Raw genomic sequence first — 18222 nt, forward strand, 5'->3', positions numbered from 1 at the left:
TGCAACGCCTTTCGTTCCTTTAACTGCACCTCCGTTCATATTCTCTTTCCTCCATCTAACTCTCCACCCACTCCTAACAGTTGATTCAGAGTGCAGCTGCCTTGAGGGATTCCTCCTGTTGATCCACTCAAACCTTTTACTGTCAATTTCCGTGTCAGCGCTGAGGGACCTCATAGGCCCCAGTGCTAAGCCTTTGTCATAAGTCTGTATTCAATTCAATTCAGAGAAACGAAAAAGCACCTTTTCCGCATCGCCTACAAAGGAACTGTTTGATGGAGGATGTCATTCCTGGGGACGGAAAGTATTTAGTACGGATAGAAATGGAACAAAATCATTTGTATGTCTTTTTCCTGTTTTTGTGACAAAGATGTTTCTCTCTGGAAGGTTTGGAAGAAAAGCTGCCTCAGTTCCTTGGGATTTCATCGTAGTAGAAAGTTTGATAGCAACGGGACTTGCCTGCCTCGGCTTTCTCAACTTCTATGTCGAACGAAAGACTGTGGATTTCCGCAGGTGAGTTTTTTTTTTTTTTTTTTTTTTTTACAAGGGTACTCATAGTAATGATAAGGAAGTGAGAGAGAGAGAGAGAGAGAGAGAGAGAGAGAGAGAGAGAGATTAGATACAAATGATGTAACCCTTATCATAATGTTTCATATTCTGTGTTCTTCATTCGTCATGAATGAAGGCTGTCTAGTGCTTATCTAAATCTGTGCCCCTTGAGGGGTAGTACTGTAGGCACTGCTTAAGGCCCCAAGCTGCAACCCATTCCATTCCTTTAACTGTACCTCCGTTCATATTCTCTCTCTTCCATCTCACTTTCCACGCTTTCTTAACAAATGATCATTAGTGCAACAGCGAGAATCGCCTCTTGCTACTCCTTTCAGACCTTTTGACTGTCAATTTCCATTCGAGCGGTGAATAACCTCACAGGTCTGAGCACTTGGCTTTTACCCTAATTTCTACATTCTATTCTGTTCTACGTAATTATTTCGCAAGTGTATGTATGTATATAAATTTTTCTTTTTTCATCCTCTGAACCTGGAGAATTTGACCTAAACTCGAGTTCATAAAGTACTGTTTATTGTACTCTTGGATTTGAATATACATCCTATGCAACGACCTTTCCTCTGGCTGTTTGCTTGAGTACATATTCATTTTGAGCATTGTATATATATATATATATATATATATATATATATATAATATATATATATATATATATATATATATTATATATACTATATATATTAAAGGACATTTATAACTTAATGCACATATATGAATCACAGTGATGTGATAATACTCATTCTGAGGCCATCTAATGAGACATTACTAGTTGGCAACCTCCGATCTCCACACTGCACCCAAAATATGTAATGCTCCATTTGCCACTTTGCATAAATTACACAATTTAGAAGCAGATTCTCTCCTCAGATTTGCATACAAACTTACATCAAAGGCATTAAATCCATCGAGTCTAGAAAGGCAAAACGTCAGCCTTGCCCTATAAATTTTCAATGAATATGTCATAGAAGCACTTTTGACAACGGGAAAAGAACACTGTTTGCCAAATTCTGATGATACAGCTAATTATATTAAAGTCATTTATCTCTGGTGGACCATAATGAAAGTAAAGCATCCACATAAAGGTACTCGGCTCCACAATAAATATGCTACTCCACTAACATATAATGTAAATGACGAGAAGTATATTTTCCTACAGAAATTCCATTTCTGGTTAGATCTCTGGAATAACATTACTAAAACTGGTGGAAAGCTGAGTAGGGAAACATTCACTGCCTGAAAACACACAACATGTGCAATGATAGAAATAACATAATACTGTGTAGAAAAATTAAAAGTGAAATATGTCTTACCAGGAAAATTTCAAACCGATCAACTTGAAAACAGATTTGGTAAATATCGTCGACTTGCTGGCAGCAATTACAACATTTCCTTACGACAAGTGTTCGAGTGTGAAAAAAAACTGAGGAAAAGTCTGTTCTCAGAATAACTTTTAATAATAAAAACATCGAACTGAAGATCTTCGAAGAAACGAACTGGGAGGGCATGAATAATCAGGAGTCCGGAAATAACGATTTTTTTTTTCATATTGATGTCAGTCAAGATGATATTGATAAATGTATGGATCTTTTCCCGGTTATAACATACCTTGCTGGCTATTGTGTGTATGCTGTTGTGAAAGAATAAGTGTAGCTCCTGTAAAGACTTACTTACTTGCCAAGAAACAAAAGATAGCTTACCAGACGATAACAGTTACATTCAGGGTATAAGCAGAGGAAGGCTTCTTTATCCGCATGAATCTGTAGTAAACGCAATTCTGTTTAACTATATAATCATTGATAAACTGTCAGTGTCTTGATTTCATCAAATCAATGTATCAAAGGAATTTACCCACGGACATTTCTGATAATGATGCCTTCTTACCTATAAATGATTGTGATGCTGGGCATAGCATTGAAAATTTTTTTAAATGCTGATATTTGCTTCCTCCAATTACCCTATTAAACAATTATTGTAAGAAAAGTAATGAAAACATTCAAAATTGCAAAAATTTAACAAAATAGAGAAAGCTGAATACACTGAAGAAATAAGATTCTGAGGAAGAATTGCTGTAAATTATAGTGAATATTTATTTTGTATATAGCTCTTATACCTTTTCCTAAAGAGAGAGGATCTTTTGTCATCATTTTTGTGCTCTTGTCCTCCTTTCTAAGTATAAAAATGTATTATATACTCATTTCTGCGAATAAACTTTTTTGTTCTCATTACTGTTTCTGCACTGATTTCCTTTTATATTTAATCACATTAACCTGGTCCAGAGGATACTGATGATGCAAAAGACTGTAAAACCTAATTAACTTACACAAAAATTATACATTCTGCAAATAACTGATAAATGCCACCAAAAATACAAAGTTGTGAATGGAAACGCACGGCCAGACTCGGACAACTGGTGATGACTCATGCTTGAGTCTCTCAGGCCTTCTCAATTCAAGATGGCGTTGGTACAACTAGAGATTCTTAACTGCTTTCTTGAGAGAAACTGAAGGAAAAATTTTTAACGAAGCTTTTCAGCATCTCTCAACATTCTGTTTCCAGGGCTCCGACTACGTGAAAACTATCGACTGGCAGGAAAAGAACTTCCCCCAAGACCAGAGAGTCGAAATGGTCATCTTCGAAGCAGAGGACATTGTTCTAAGGGCCGACTACATCTCGCTTAAAATGGATTGATATCGTGCCTTATGCAACTCTTTATGTTTAATTGTGGACTATATAATTATTTCATTGTGATGTATTTTGTTTACCTTTATATATCGAATTTTTTAAATCAAGTCAGATATTTTTCTTCTTTTCCATAAATACACACACACACATATATATATATGTAGCTATACTATATATAATATTATATAATATATATTATATATATATATATATATATAAATAAATAATATTATATATTATTATATATAAATAATAACTATAGCTATATATATATATATATAAGATACGTATATATATATATATATATATATAGCTATATATATATACATATATATCTATATATATATATATTTGTTTATATATCATTAATATATATATACATATTATATATAATTATATATGATATATATATTTATATAATATGTATATATATATAGCTATATATTATGATATATATATATATATATAAGTATATATATATATATAGATGTATAATATAAAAATTATAACATATTATAAATACATATATATATATATATATATATATATATATATATATACAAATATATATATATATATATATATATATATATATATATATACAGGGTGGGCCAAAAGTAGCCTTACAGTCAATTTATGAACTGTTTCTCATTCAAAGTACTCTTCAATAGAAAATTAATACTGTGCCATTAATACATGCTACTTATTTTTATCCTTTTCATGTCACTCATTCTTAAATATGCCACTTATTCATGTCTGAAAAATTTTATGCGTTTAAAAAATTATTTTTTATTCTGTTTTAACTGTGAGGCTACTTTTGGCCCACCCTGTATATATATATATATATATATATATATATATATATATATATATATATATATATATATATATATATATATATATATATATATATATATATATATATATTTACATATATATATATACACACATGTGAGTGTGTATGTGTGTATTACGTTTGCTTTTGCTTTTGCTTGTCATTTTGTTTTATTTTGTTTTATTTTATCGAGTGGAAATTTTTGTTTCTTCACCTTTACACAAACTTGTTTTTTTTTTTTCAAGTCTAAAGGAAATTCCTTTCCATCAGTTCTTCCATCCTGTCTTGCAACACTTATTAGCTCTTCCTCTCCTCCTTCCTCCTCTCTCTTTCACTCTTACGCTCTCAGCCATCCCATCGTTTTACTTGTGTCTTCGCAACAAAACCATCTCAAAACACTAATACATCCTCTTTAGTAATGATTCAACTACTGCTGATCTCCACTATTTTGTTATCCAATTTATACTTCACAAACTATCCATTTCAGCAGCTTCAACCTTTTTTCTTTCATTCACATTAATCTGCTCTTGACTTCCATAAAGGAGCGTTGGCTCAAAAGTCTTCTCATTGACAGTTCGAGTCATCCTCTATTATATTTCTTGCCAAATACCTATATAAATTCAAATTGTACATTGCTCCATCTTCCCCATTTAAAGTTGCATTTACAAGCTTAATCTTGCTTACATATACTCTCCAGGTCCTGCTCTTATAAGCATTTTCAAATCTTTCATTAGCTTCTGCAATTTCTCTTCACTTTTCCTTATCAGAACAGCATCTTCTGCAAGCATCAGTAATTCAACACCGCAGTCATAATCCATTTTCTTATCCCACAACTTTGCACATACATCTGCTGTTCTTCCTTGGACTTTTTGCATTCCCCCCTGCATAGTAAAGACGGAGATGGAGACTTTAGTGACCCTTGTCTCATCCCCAATCTTACGCCAAATCAGACACTTTCCTTCTAAATTTCTTAACGCATGCGATGTTTCCATCATGAAAACCCTGAAATGATCACAACAATTTACCTTCTAGACTTTTCATCATCTGCGCTTTCCAGTTTACCTCTCCATCAGTTCTGTCACAAGATTCTTTCGGGGCCCATGCATGCCACATACAGCTGCTTTCTTTTACTCTCCAAGTTTTCACTTATATTTCATAATAAGGTCTTGGTCTCCACGCCCACTTGTTTGCTAAGCTAACCCAACCGTTCCTTCATCAATCCCTTCTGCTATTTTTTTTTCCACCCCGTCAAGCAAAATACAACTGTACACCTTCCCCAGTATACTAAGTGATGTTACGCTCTGTAATTCCTGAAGTAACCCGTATCGCCTAAACCCTTATACAAAACACAACTATTCTTTCCACCCATTCCATTAGAAATTTCACTGAATCTAGACTTCACTAGCATATTCTGGTCAGCCAATCTGTCAAATTGTCATTACTGCAACTCACTTGTAGCTACTCCATTCACCTCCTTGTGCATTTTTCTTTGACACCTTAACTGTTCTCCTCGTGTCTTCCTTCAGCAGTCATTCTTGCGTTATTCGGCTCTGATTATTTTTTATCTTTATACTTTAAAAAATCTTCCAAATGACCATTTCATTGCACCAGGAATGCATTCTCTTCGTACAGCATCTCTTCATCTGCATGCTTTCTTCAGAAATCCTTTATCTTTATCTTGTTTTCTATATCTCCTCTTGATGTTGTTACATGCGATTTTTTCTCTCTTATTTCGTTGTTGAATATTCAATCCATCCCACTATGTTTATGTATTCAATGACCTTTTTGTCTAGCATTTACACCCCAAATACTATGTTTTTGTGGCCATTACTACTATGAGATTCAGGGCCTCTGTAACACGGTTTTTTCGCAATAACTTTTTATCTATGCATTTCATAAATATAACGCTAATTCAGAATATATATTATATCAACACATAAATTTTGAGTGTATTCTGCACTACGTAGGTTGAATAAATTTGGTACTTATAATGTTAAAGTGACCTTTTTTGAAGACGGGCCAACTTACTCAGAGAAAAGGTTTCGAACGCACTCGTTACGTAACTTATGACAGCATTTCTTCCCTCTTTCTCGATGGATGATTGGCTATACGTAACGAAGGCTAAACCTCTGGCAACAATGACATACAAGCTTGATTTGATAACTGCTATATCCAATGTCAAGCAATTTTTATTTATTGTCTATCTATCTATTTACTGAAAAAAAATAGCCGGTACCGTATATTGGCTTTAAACCTTCACCAATAATTATCGTCAGAATGATGACTTCATGAGGTTCCACCCACTTTCGCCTCGTTATAATTCAGGATAACACTGAAGGCTGCCATGGGCATTGTTGGATTAGAAAATTTAACTTCTGGCTATAAAAACTAATTTCTCGAGTAATTGTAAGAAGTGCTAAATGATCCTCAAGGATCCCAGCAGTTGGCTTAAACGTTTAATTCATGTATATTACTGCTATACTGTTGCGGCACTACTGCTACAGTAGTATTACTACGCTAGCACTGATACCCCACCCACATCTATGTATCGTTCCGCCATTCATAAAGTCTTTGGGTTTCAGAGCCGATGGAATTTCTGTCTGGTGGATGGGCGGGGCAACATTTCGTCAAAAGCTGTTTGTTTACCTTGCATACGTAATGAATGTTTTTCGACTCTTGGCTCGTAATCACTGGCCATGGCGTCGGCTAGATCATTTTTACTCTATAAAAATTAAAACTATCGGGTTTAGGTTATTGATAATGCTGACAAAATTTGTGTGTGGTTGTAAAATATACATATGTCAACTTTCAGCTACATCCGATGCTTTGACAAGGAGCAAAGTCCAAAAAACCGTGTTACAGAGACCCTGAATCTCATAGTAGTACGTTACCTATATACTGTTTAATATATTCAGGGATTTCATATAACTCTACAGGATTTGCAGTGACATGATAGTTACACATTCTGCATTATTTCATATTTACAGCGCTGAATCTAGGTGGAAAACCATTTAAAACAAAACATAAACCAATGGGGATGTGCAATTATTTTGAATAAGCTTAAGAAATATATGCACGACACAATGAGCTAGTGCTTATTACAGTTCTGACCAAGATAAACTTCATTTCTTGCTTCCTGGCATCAGATAAATTCTATGTAAGCTGTTGTGATTAACAACCATAAATCCTCAGGTTAAATGTTTACATGAATCTGTTATGTGGGTCTCTTATATTCCGTTCTTCCAGCTCGTGTATTAAGGGAAGTTTATTGAGTTTAATGTCTTCATAGAAGGTACTGACTGCCGTCAGGTGGTACTAAACTATCACCTGTCAACAATCTTTACAGCTATTATTATGACGGTGTATTATTTCTTAATTAAGGTTTTGATTTTTTGGAAGTTTTCTCTAAAATTCAAATTATTTATCGATTATATTAATATAGATTACCCGATAGTTCTCCAATTTGGGTGGAAAAGGAAAGATGTTTTCTGTTATTGTCCATGGAAGAGTATTATATCTTTAAAATAATGCTAGACTTGAGGAGACCCTTTTAAAGGAAGACCTATTCTCCCACTCTTTCTTTAAAGACAAACACGATGTTGCTGATCATTACCTGTAGTATTATTCTGGTAACCACCTATTCCCCTCACGTACAGTTTGAAACTATTCGCGTTTCGCTCTCTCTCTCTCTCTCTCTCTCTCTCTCTCGTCTCTCTCTCTCTCCTCTCTCCTCTCTCTCTCTCTCTCTCTCGGATCGATGCCTATATTTAGTGGCTGAAGTGTTATATGACTGGTAAACATGTTCTGTTACAACAGAATTCCATCTAATAAAAGGAGCCCATAAAAAGGCCAAAATATAGAAAGTAGTAAGTCCTGAATTTCAGAGACTGCTGGTGTCCAAAGAGAAATATATGATATCGTTGTCCTTCATCTTAGTTAAGTAAGGGTCCATGTTACTGAGAAGCTTCCTTTATCAGAATTATTATTGTTATAATTATAATTTAATATGATGTCAGAATCTAAATTACATATTTTATTTTATACAGAATTCTTCTAATGACTGACTTGCTTCTCTGGCACACTGAGATTTCTAAGCAGCTGTCTGAGTTTCATCATGCTTTCAGCCATCAACGGAATTTCGGGCTGGTGTTATCAAAGGCGGCTCATTATTATTATTATTATTATTATTATTATTATTATTATTATTATTATTATTATTATTATTATTATTATGCAGATGTCTCGTGTTCACCAAGATATCAGAGCAACCACAACATCGATGGAAACGGGAGAACAGTCACCCAGGAAGACGTCTGCTACAGGTAAGTCGGGTCTGTATCGAAGAGTGATAAAAATACCGTATTGAAGGATTAACAATTTATTGGCGTGACATAACGATGAAGTGACAAAGTAACCAAAAATTTTAAAAATGATTAAATTGCTAAGATTTTTTATAAAAAAAACTAGAGCACTGATTTACTAACATTGTACTAGATATTGGTTAGATTGTTGTCACTCCTATGAAATTTATGTCTGAGGTGTCACTCTTTTGGAATTTATGTCTGAGGTGTCACTCCTATGAAATTCACGTTTGAGGTGTCACTCCTATGAAATTTATGTCTGAGGTGTCACTCCTATGAAATTTATGTCTGAGGTGTCACTCCTATGAAATATGTTCTGAGGTTTGGTATTCTAGAATCACGTGAGGTGTCATCTTTGGAATTTATGTCTGAGTGTCTCTCCTAAATGAAATTTAGTCTGAGGTGTCACTCCTATGAAATTTATGTCTGAGGTGTCACTCCTTTGGAATTTATGTCTGAGGTGTCACTCCTATGAAATTTATGTCTGAGGTGTCACTCCTATGAAATTCACGTTTGAGGTGTCACTCCTATGAAATTTATGTCTGAGGTGTCACTCCTTTGGAATTTATGTCTGAGGTGTCACTCCCATGAAATTTATGTTCTGAGGTGTCACTCCTTGACTTGATTTTTCAGGCCAAAGCCTTTTCTTAGATACATGATATAGTTCTGATCGCTGCCAAGTGTATAAATGTGAGTGATAGCTTTTCCCGGCAAGTGGACTCCATTTCTGGATTATCATCGATTTTCAGTCAACTGTCTTCTCTTTAGCTCGAGTTCTTGCATGGTTTGATCAAGGTCAGCTTCATAGCGTGATTAGTGTGTGTAAGTAATTAAATACAGCCTTGATTGCTTCCTATTCCAAAGACCTTTTCATAGCGCCTTCAGTTTGAGGTAAATATACTAACTGGATTCCTGTGAGATTTGTTGTATGGATAACTTTTTGGGTAACTGACCTTGCCATGTCAGATTTCCTTTTCATCAATGATACTAGGAAACAATCCCAGCCTATATATATGTCGTAAGCTTGTCAAATGATGCAATATAGTACACTCCGTTCCCTTCCACGCCTATTCACAGGGTCCCGGCACTGGGCGGAGAGCAGAGAAAAGAGCTCAATCACATCAGGAGCCAGCTTTTTCCGGGCAGGAGCTTCGAGAGCGACGAATTTGACTGGTCTCTGGCGTTGGACAAGGAGATCTATTACCAGTTCTACGCGAAGATGCTAATGCCTGCCTCAAAATCAGCGTCCTGGAGATCTGGGGCTACAACTCTTCCGTCTACGAAAAGCTGACGGACCAGGATGTCACTGAAGCCGTCAACGCAGCCAACATGGCGTGAGTTATGTGGATTCAAACGCACACATTCCATTGGACATCCTCTTACAGTTCAGGAGACGTTATTGAATGCATAGCCTTTGTCTCTTTTTATCGTTGAGTTTATTCTTCCGTCTGTTGGAGATTATTATTATTAATTTTACTGTGGTTATGCGTGTACTCTTACTGTTAACTATGAGGGTGATATAAGAGATAATCTAGACAGCATGTCCCAACCGTAGTGGCAGTACGTTCCGTCCCAAGTTCAGACCAAGTTACCTTGAATTCTGAGTAAATTATTTATATGGTGGTTAATGGTGATAGAGGCTGACCTCGTGTTGGACGACAGCAAGGCTAATTCTCGCATATAAAATTCATAGCTTATTATTGTTACTCACAAAACGAGAAGTATAGAGTACATAAGAACTGCGTTGTATAAATGGCAGACTTATAGTTATTATTCACACTCATCATTTTCAGAACAACGTTCTACTACCCTATGAATATCACCGAATTCCTGGGGAACGTAACCTGGAATGACTAGGGTTATGTGACAGCTGCTAAAACTGCCATAGCCTATTTGGCCATGAGGGTCAGTCGGAGTGAGGTCACCTGGGGGGAGAGTGCCAGCCACGCCCGTTTGTCAGAGGAGGTGAATGGCGCTCAGGCTCTTATGTATTTTGCAGATTCAATTGATCAAGAGCGTAAATACTTTTGTACTTGATTTCAAAGTCGGTAGATTAACTTTGTCGAAAGGTTTTGTATTCCGCGTTCATAACAAGCATTTGTGTAAATGTTTCAGATTAGGTTTCCTCGTCTGTTTGTCTGTATAACTGTCTGTCTGTGTATGTAACTCTCTGTCCCTCTGTATAACTTCTGTCAGTCTGTTTCTTGAGTGTGTTGCTTTTCTTATTCACATTCGATAGCATTCTATTCCACTGATGCGAGACTACTGTTCTGAGGAACGCGTGAACCATGAGGCAAGAACCACGTGAAGTTAAATATTGTTAGTAAATGTATGAAAAGGTCATTTTAAATACATAGTTTTCTTGATGATTAAACTATTACGCTCTATAACTTTCAAAGAAGCCCGCGTCAAATACAAGAGCTAACATGACCTCGCAGTAAATGACAGAAGTGGTTGCTTTCTTTGGATGTGGGTTACATAAAGCCACTGGGTTTACTCGTCTCATTAAATAGGCCTCTGCATACAAGGATCACGCCCTGATTCAATTTTTACCTTTTAGGTTGACGCTGACTTCTACAACTGCTTTTGAACCAGTCAGATCTTCTGCCGGGTTTGAAGCTCTTCCCGGAATCCCAGCGGAGGTATGACTGGACCATACAGTGTCTGTGCAAATTGTACATATATATATATATATATATATATATATATATATATATATATATATATATATATATATATATATATATATATATATATATATATATATATATATATATAATATATATATATATATATATATATATATATATATATATATATATATATATATATATATATATATATATATATATATATATATATATATATATATATATATATATATATATATATATATATATATATATATATATATATATATATATATATATATATATATATATATATATATATATATATATATATATATAATATGTATATATACATACATACATATATATATATATATATATATATATATATATATATATATATATATATATATGTATATATATATATACATATATATATATATATATATATATATATACATATATATATATATATATATATATATACATATATATATATATATATATATATATATATATATATATATATATATATATATATATATATATATATAATGTGTGTATGTATGTTTATATGTATGTATGAAATCATATAGTATCAAGGCAAATTCATCATAATGAACAAGTGACCAGCACCAGGGCAAATGGTCATCAACAAGTGGGATGGAATGTACTACATAGTGGCAAAGATTACTTATCAGATAAGTCAGGGCGAAAACACGACGCAGGCGAACGTGCAGAAGATTAGAAACTATTTGGTGCATGAAAAGTAAGTTCAATTTATGACATAAAAATTTTGATTTCATTGACATTTTTTTTTAATGTAAAATAAAACTGTTAAGATTTTCTGTCCACCTTCGTATCTCAAAAACTACCAAGTCTAGAAAGCTGCAAATTGGTATGTTGATCATCCACCCTTCAATCATCGAACATATCAAATTGCAACCCTCCAGCTTCAGTAGTTTTTGTTTTTTTTTCATGTAGGGTTAAAGTTAACCGTGAACGTGCGTCTGACACTTACTAGTGCCAACAACACTGGCCACCACTGGGCCGTGATTGAAAGTTTCGTTGGACACGGCTGAGAGTTTCATACAGCATTATATACTGTACTACAGAAAAATCGACTGTGCCGAAGTATCTCCAGCGCAATTTTACCTATTTTCGCTTATATCAGACTAACTGTCCCTCCTAGAACATGTTCATGTCACATATATATGTTTTCTTTTCAAATAAATGGATCAAGTGTTCACATTCCTTAGGTGATAAGCAAGTTTTGATAAGAATATGAAAATTGTTCAAAGGGGTCCACAATAGTAAAAAAATGGCAAGAGTCCGTGTATGATTTAAAAACACTTTACATTGTAATCGAAACCCTTCCCTGGGTTCATCTTCAGTCCAAATGAATGATTAAACCTAACATGTACTGAGGTGAACTTAAAAAAACAAAATAAATAAATAAACAGAGTCGCTGAAGATTGTTGACACCGGTAGTAAGCTCGTTTATGGATCATGTGAGGAAGAAAGAGGGCAGCTAACTCTAAATACGGGAGAGGAAATAGCCTAGTTGGAGTTAACTGTCCTCTTTCTTCATCACAGTGTTTTTTAATTTTTTTTTTTATTACTGAGGGCCCCTTAGAACATTATATATACTCTCGTGATAGAGAGTTTTTCCCAACAATATGAATATCACCTGCTCCCCATGTACGTATATGCCCTGCATTGCATTATCTTCAAATTAAAGTCTGTGCAGCAGAGGTCATTAAGGCGCTTGATTTCGCGGGGAACGCGCCTCAGTGGCATGATGGGGTTGGTCTTGGTCTGCCACCTCCGTGGTCGTGAGTTCGAGTCTCGGCCATTCCATTGCGGGGTCAGAGATGTGTATTTCGTGGTTCGGAAGTCATGTAAAGCCGTTGGTTCCGTTGCTGAATATGCACTGGTTCCATGCAACGTAAAAGCACCATACAAACACAAACAAGCTATTCTGTCGTAAACTGAATGTAGTTGAGTTTTATATTTGTACTGGCGCCTCCTGGAAACTTATGCTTTATAAACTCTTAAGAACACTTGAACTCTGCCGACTTAACTGAAGTTTTGTAAATACAAATTTCCCATAAATAAAACCTTTTTTATTCTGTAATTTACCACTTGCGCCAAGACTATCATGATAGTTAGGAAGAGATGAGGTTTTTACGTTCGATTTTGAAATATTTGCTTGTACGGGATTTTCTGGAATTTCTCATAAGTGCTGAATATTGTATTGAAATTTGTTTCACATAAATTTCCAGGAAAAATAATTTTCATCACACTATTGAGCAACAGTAGAAAAGTTCAAGAAAATTCCACCTAAGCCAATATTTCAAGCTAGAATTCAAAAATCTTATGCAAGCCTTCCAATGGACTTGATGCTGGCATTTGCAATAAAGCATTCCTTGTCATCACTCTGAAGACTTCATACATTGGACACTGGAGATCCAATACGTAAGTGGCTGATGGCGTCACGTGGGGTGACATGGACAGGTTTGGCTAGGAGTGCCTGAGTGCATGTATATGCACACCATTTTTATTTCGCTCATTCGCAACACTGTATTTCCCAGGAGTGAGTAGTGCCGTAGGCATTGCTTAAGGTTCTTTGCAGCGTGCCTTCTGCCCCTAGGTGCAACGCCTTTCGTTCCTTTTACTGCACCTCCTTTCATATTCTCTTTCTTCCATCTTACTTTCTACCCTCTCCTAACACCTATCAGACCTTTTACTGGCAGTTTCCATTTCAGCACTGTATGGCCTCATAGGTCCCAGTGCTTGGCATTTGGCCTAAATTATATATTCCATTCAACACTGTATTTCTCATATATTTGTCCAATTTCTCCCCGCCTGCAGTTTTGGAGAAATCAGCGGCGACACCATCTTCGGAGATGCTATTTATCTGGTGTTCGGCGAAGTCACCTTGTTCATCTGCGTTCAGCTGATGTTGGGAAAGTTCAACATGGAAAGGGGACCGAATCTCGTACAAACAGAACTGAACAGAAAAAGAGGGGCCCCTTAGCTACAGACGATTTATAACCAGTCATGTACTTTAGACTCCACAGATTATATAAAAGATTTGTACGGAAAAGCGCCAAATCAAAAGCCCCAAAGTCTTGCGATTTTAGGCGCGATTGTTTCAGGACAGATATCCGAAAATGCCAATGTACAACCGTGAATTGCATTCCCTAGATGTTTATACTGATTCATACTAGCAGTTCTTGACCTGCGTGCTGGTATCTGGTGGGTCTTCTCAAGATCTTTAGGTTTTTTCAGAACCTGTACAAATTTGCTGTAGGCTCTCACAGATTTAATATTGCGAACTATAAGGAAGTAGTTAAGCCTATACAGATTATGTCAGTTTTGGAGTAAATTAACTTTGTGTGCAATTCAGCTTTATCTATAAACTTTTCATTCGGACCATGACATGCGTATTAGAGCCTTTTAGTGAGAGCCAATTTTTATAATACTCATATCATGAGGATCATAAACTGATGAAATATATTGCGTATTAGGGCCTTTTAGTGAGAGTCAGTTTTTAAGATACTCGTATCATTAGATCATAACATGTTCCATGTTAGAGCCTTTTAGTGAAACTGAAATTAAAATCCAGATATTTTTAATCTTCATAAATGATTAAACTCAAAGAAAATAAAAGTTCACACATAATCAATCACCCGTTTCTCCGACAGCCTCTGTTATCGTTGCTGGGGATCTTTTCGACCTTCATGGCAGTGGGGCCCGTTTTTCGGTCTGTGCTCCGCTTTCTCGCTGCCCTATGGAGCGGTCCACAGCATCCTTCCTCTCCTCATGCTCGGTTTAGGAGTGGATGACATGTTCGTCATCGTCCAGTACTTCAGTAACCTAAATCAGGCGGTAGAACCGAATGTGATAACGCTTTCGAGCGCTTGCTTGGTATTTTTTCATTTTCCTTGAGTCATGTTGTGAAAGGTACAGTTTCTTTTCTTATTATTTTCCCGCTGGATTTTTCAGCGTGGTAATTTCCTAAGTGTCAGTGGTAGCAGTGTTAGGCTTTTGTCATTTACCGGCTGAAGAACCAGAATACACAATTCTCTGCATATCAACAAAGATGTATAACTGAATCACGAAAATTTGGAACGCGATGAATATATATAAATAAAGGTAGAGGCACGAAGGAAAGTGAAACAATGGAGTGATGCGAGATCTTTCGACTCAGGTCAGCAGACTAAGTAAAGGACGTTGAGTCGAAAGATATACACTAACTCTGTAAACTCTTCTGTACTCTTAGAAATTAATGCTCTCTCTCTCTCTCTCTCTCTCTCTCTCTCTCTCTCTCTCTCTCTCTCTCTCTCTCTTTTGTTCACCAGGAATGACCTCTCGAGCTGAAGAGCGGATGGCCAGGGCTCTTCGCCATGCCGGGGTCGCCATCACTGTCACTTCTATCACAGATTTTGGAGCTTTCTTCATCGGTGCGACAACGGTATGAAGGTCTATTCAGTGCCATATGTTGTTGCAACTAATATTTTGTATATCTAGATTATGTTGATTCAGAGCTTTACTCCAGTTTATGTTCATTTCCACGCGAGGCAAACTTTAAGCTTCGATTCGGAGAACTTTTGACGGAAGTTTTTGATTTATTACAGTTTTCCTGATCTTGATTTTAACCATTTTCCCCATAATCATCACTCAAAGAAGTATTGTAATTTGGTTTTCACTAGCTCACTAAAGTATTGTTCGACCCATGAAAACCTCGTTTTCCATTTCCACTTTATTTTTTAAATTGAAATTTTCGTCTGAGGTCATTCTCCATCAATTCCGCCGTGGGGATCGTCAGTCTCTACGCCCTGCAACTCGCCTTCTTCTTCTTCCCGTGGTTCGCCCTGGACCAGAAACGCCTTCAAGGTATTGTGTTAGGTCAATGATCAGATTCCACCTTGTATATGCAAGTTGCCATATTTCACAGATGCCTTGCTTTACAATCTGTGATTGTTTCAACCGGTTTCCAGCCGGCACAGAAGATTTATCCTATTTATAAGACAGAGGGTTTGCTAGCTATGAAGAATACAAATTGATACAAAATCTGTCATATTTTAGATTACGAGGCAGGACATTCGGGTGATTTAATGTCTCTAGATGCAACTCTTTCAGTGACCCATTTTACTTAATGACTGCTAAGGCTAATTGTAGTTTCATTCAAACTTGACTTTTTTTACAGCCTTCCTACAAAACACACTTTCTCATAGACTCTTTTGTGGGTAAAAAAAAACTGAGAAAGTCCATCGCCATTATTAATTTTTCTGATGAATTATTATACATTGGCTTGCAACAGATTGCTGACGTTCGTTAAAACTTTCATTACCCGCTTTTGTTTTCTAGACAAGCGGGTTACCCATACATCCAACTCTTCTCTTTGACCCTGAGCTGTAAACGCCCTGATGGTGTTTACTAGCTATTTCAGGCATTGTAGGACTAAATCTCATCAAAAACACTGGCAAGTTTTTCTTCTGAAAACGTGTCAACGCTCAAATAGCAGTTTTGTATTTCCAGACAAGTGGTACATGATTATGAGCAGTTTCTATCTTATAAAAAATCTTTATAAGATATTCAAAAGTAGGACCGAAATGCCCAGCAACAAACATAACGCTGCAAGGGCGAGAATGGTGTTGGTTCAAGATGTAATTGTAAGATATATATCATTCGACGCCTTGACTTCTTGATCTCTTTGAAATTTCAAATCGCTAAAAGTTGACTCTCTTTGGGAATAAGACGCCAGCTTGGTGGTGAAATGTTACTGGATTTTCAATAAAAAAAAATCAATCCCTCTGGTAAGGAGAATTTATGTCTTAGGTTGAGGAATATATTATCATAATTGTAATGTCAAGAGATAATTCTTTATTGATATTTATCTTTTTTCACAAATGTTTCGTAGTGCACTTGGTTACACGAAAGCTCTTTTCACAAGTCAGTGTCCATTTGAGTAATTAAGTCTTTTTAATGGTTCATTTTGTTATTAAGAGCTGCGGGATGTTTTCCACATCTTTTTATATTCGTCTCACGTTGGTTACAAATAGTAAGACAGATGTAAATTCCATCGACAATGGCTTCAAAGTAGATTGTCAAAACTGGACTCGCTCTGCTGATGTGATAACATAATGGTAATCAGTAACGGGAAAAACCTGTGTATATATATTTTTTTTTTTTTTTTTTTTTGTATTTTAGTTTTCTTTGAAAGAAAACTATTGAGCTGGCCATTTGTCTGCCGTCCGAACTTTTTCTGTCCTCCCTCAGATCTTAGAAACTACCGAAGCTAGAGGATTGCAAAATGGCAAGTTGATCATCCATCCTCCAATCATCAAACATTTTCAAATTGCAGCTCTCTAGCCTCAGTAGTTTTTATTTTATTCAAAGTTAAAGTTTACCATGACCATGCATCTGGCACCGGCCTACAGATGCCAACAACACAGGCCACCACCAGGCTGTGGGTGAACGTTTCATGGGCCATGGTTGAGCGTTTCATACAGCTGTATGCTGTACAGAAAACTTTTGTTTTATATCTTTCATTATTTAAGACCAATGTGGAAAACGAGGTCAATCACGTATTATCTTAAACTTCCAGCGCTCGTGGTGCCACATGGAGAAAGAAAAAATCAGATATATAGGAGCAGCTGTCACTGAAATAGTCTTCTAGTGAATTTGCAGATGGCAGGAACGGCCTCATATGGTGCTACAAGCATAAAGACTGGACCCCCAACGAGTGCTCCCAGCACGACTTTTGTCAGAGTTTCTTCGAAAATATTTACTCGAGAATCATCCTGCTCAAACCAGTTAAGGTATGTTCGATTGTGGGTAGGAACATCAAGTGGGAGGGCGAGTGTTGGTTAGGGCATGATGAGTCAATTGAAGGGCTACTAGGTGGGACCAGCATCAAACACATAGAATGAGACGGGATACAATATCTGGGAATAATGGAATGAGGGGATATAAAACACCAAGAGATGAAGACACCGATCAAGAAAGAATATGTGCAGAGATTCAAGGCGATACTCAAGTCAAAACTCAACGCCCGAAATATGATAAAAGCCATAAACACATGGGCAGTGCCAGTAATCAGAAACAGCGCAGGAATAGTGGAATGGACGAAGGCAGGACT

General features: G+C 36.0%; 1 pseudogene; it reads left to right on the plus strand.

Moving 5' to 3' along the window:
• Positions 1-367: 367 nt before the first annotated feature.
• On the plus strand, positions 368-18013 carry LOC135204511 (uncharacterized; annotated as a pseudogene).
• The last annotated feature ends 209 nt before the right edge of the window (positions 18014-18222 follow it).

The sequence above is a fragment of the Macrobrachium nipponense genome, chromosome 47 (assembly GCF_015104395.2).
Source record: "Macrobrachium nipponense isolate FS-2020 chromosome 47, ASM1510439v2, whole genome shotgun sequence".
NCBI lineage: Eukaryota > Metazoa > Arthropoda > Malacostraca > Decapoda > Palaemonidae > Macrobrachium > Macrobrachium nipponense.